This window comes from Amaranthus tricolor, chromosome 8 (assembly GCF_026212465.1).
Source record: "Amaranthus tricolor cultivar Red isolate AtriRed21 chromosome 8, ASM2621246v1, whole genome shotgun sequence".
Lineage (NCBI taxonomy): Eukaryota > Viridiplantae > Streptophyta > Magnoliopsida > Caryophyllales > Amaranthaceae > Amaranthus > Amaranthus tricolor.
Genome location: NC_080054.1, coordinates 4,804,199 through 4,806,698, shown reverse-complemented (window position 1 = coordinate 4,806,698; position 2,500 = coordinate 4,804,199).

The window sequence follows — 2,500 nt, the reverse complement described above, 5'->3', positions numbered from 1 at the left end:
GTCACGTCCTTCCGTGGCCCGTAACCTTTCCTTAGGCATCAAGCGTATCTCAACCGAAGGGACCAGCAACCGAAGGGGAAACACATTCCCACACCAACACGAATCAGCCCGCGTACTGAACCACGTCAAGAAAACCCGTCGTGCCGCCTGAGCGGGTAGTCGGGGATCACAAGACGCAGCATTTCCTTAGGCCTCAAGCATACCGTCAACCGTCAACCGTCAACCGAAAGGGGCATTGGGAGCAACCGAAGGGACGTTCCCCCAGACGAATCACCGTAGGCCAAGCTGACTAGGAAGGACCCACTCATCGTCTGGTAGGGCCGACCAGCCACCGGAAAAAACCGATCGCCGGCGATGGCCCACGGGATGGCATTCAACGTGATGGAGGGTAGTCACCCCTCACACGCATAACGCCCATGCCTGGGCGAGGGGGTGCTGGCCATGCCAGCCCAAGGCTCCCAAACTCTTTCCCCCTATAATAGATAAAGAGATTTTTCCCTTGTGACCCTAGGGGACACCCAAATGCAAGTTAAGTTATACTAGTTTTTCCATGGACCAAAACTCACCTTTATTTGTAACATAATGTCATTTTTATGACTTGTATTGTTGGAACATATATTAAAGAAATTTTAGAAGCTGAAATTTTGAAAAAAAAAAACTTGTAAGTATTTTATTTTAATTAAATAAGGCCGAAAAACGCGAAATTAATAAAAAATAGTAAATAGTGTCAATAAATCATGAAAAATTAGGAGACACTTGAGAAAATATATATAAAGACATTGGTTTAATTAAAAAAAATTTTTTCATTAAAAAAAGTATTTTATTTTTTTTTTCCGTTAAATTGGTGAAATAAAGGGAAAAATAATAAAAAATAGTAAAAAGTGTCAATAGATCATGAAAAATTAGGAGACACTTGAGAAAAAATATACAAATAGATTGGTTTAGTTAAAAATATTAATTTCATTAAAAAAATATTTTATTTTTTTTTTTCCGTTAAATTGGTGAAAAATAGTGAAAAATGGATAAAAAATTGTAAAAATCTTGAAAAAATGGGAGGCTTGTTGGAAAGATATTATGAGTGAGAGTCATTGATATTATTTTCAAAAATGGGTAAAAATAAATTTTTGAATGATATAAGAGGCTAAAAGGGAGTATTTTTTATCAACTTACATTGAACTCCTTTACCACAATCTCCCTTACAAACCATAGTAATGAGAATCATTGGTATTAAGTTTGAATGATGTTTTTGATCACCTTGCAACGAACTCCCTTAAAAGCCATAATCATTAGGGGGGTCTCATGGCTCATTCTTGGCTCGGGGCTCGGGGCGAGGCTCCGGCCATGGCTCAAGGCTACCACATTGCTCCTATACCACAATCTCCCTTACAAACCATAGTAATGAGAATCATTGATATTAAGTTTGAATGATGTTTTCGATCACGTTGCAATGAACTCCCTTACAAGCCATAATCACAAGGGGGGGGTCTCATGGCTCACGGCTCGGGGTGAGGCTCTATGCTACCACCTTCTTTCCCATGGGCCATAGCGTCTTTCGTACCGCATGGCCCGAAAACCTTCACAGCACCTTGAGAGCTCACATTATATTATAACCATCCATATAGGTGCTCAGGTGCTCAAGGTGCTCAAGTGCTTAAGTGCTAAAGTGCTTAAGTGCTTAAGTGCCTTAGCGCCTTAGCGCCTAGCGCGCGCGCGTGCGTGTGTATCATTAGATTAGAAGGGTGGATTTTTCAAGATCCCCCGGCTCACTCGGGCCAAGCATATCGTTCTTGATCTCGTAGCAATGCCCACGTCTCACGAGTCGAGCGTTCCCTTCCTCGGCGCACGTGCGTGGGCCCACGGCCCACGGGTCGGCCCGCGGGGTCACGGCCCGCGGGTCGGGTCGGGGGCGAGGCTCCGGCCATGGCTCCATGCCTACCACATGCCCAGTCGATGGCACCTTGGGCCCCAACCCTCAACTATAACCTTCCCCCTATAATAGATAAAGAGATTTTTCCCTTGTGACCCTAGGGGACACCCAAATGAGAGTTAAGTTATACTAGTTTTTCCATGGACCAAAACTCACCTTTGTTTGCAACATATTGTCTTTTTTATGACTTGTATTGTTTATATATACCTTCAAGAACATTTTTGAGTCTCGTGGCCCACGGCCCGCGGCCCGCGGCTCACGGCTTTTGATTCGTGGCTCACGGGTCAGGCTCAGGGCGAGGCTCCGGCCATGGCTCAAGACTATCGTCCTGCCTCCCTTGGGTCATCGGACTCGGGTCAAGCACTTCCTTTTTGGGCTCGTAGCAGATCCCAAGGCCCACCGCTCGGGCGTTCGAACCCCGGCTCACCTTTGTCGGCCCACGGCCCGCGGCTCGGGGCGAGGCTCCGGCCATGGCTCCATGCTACCAATTTCCCTACCTTACCTCCTCGGGCTCGGGTCATGCACTACCTTTTTGAGCCCGTGGCCAATCCCACGGCTCCCGGCTCGGGCGTT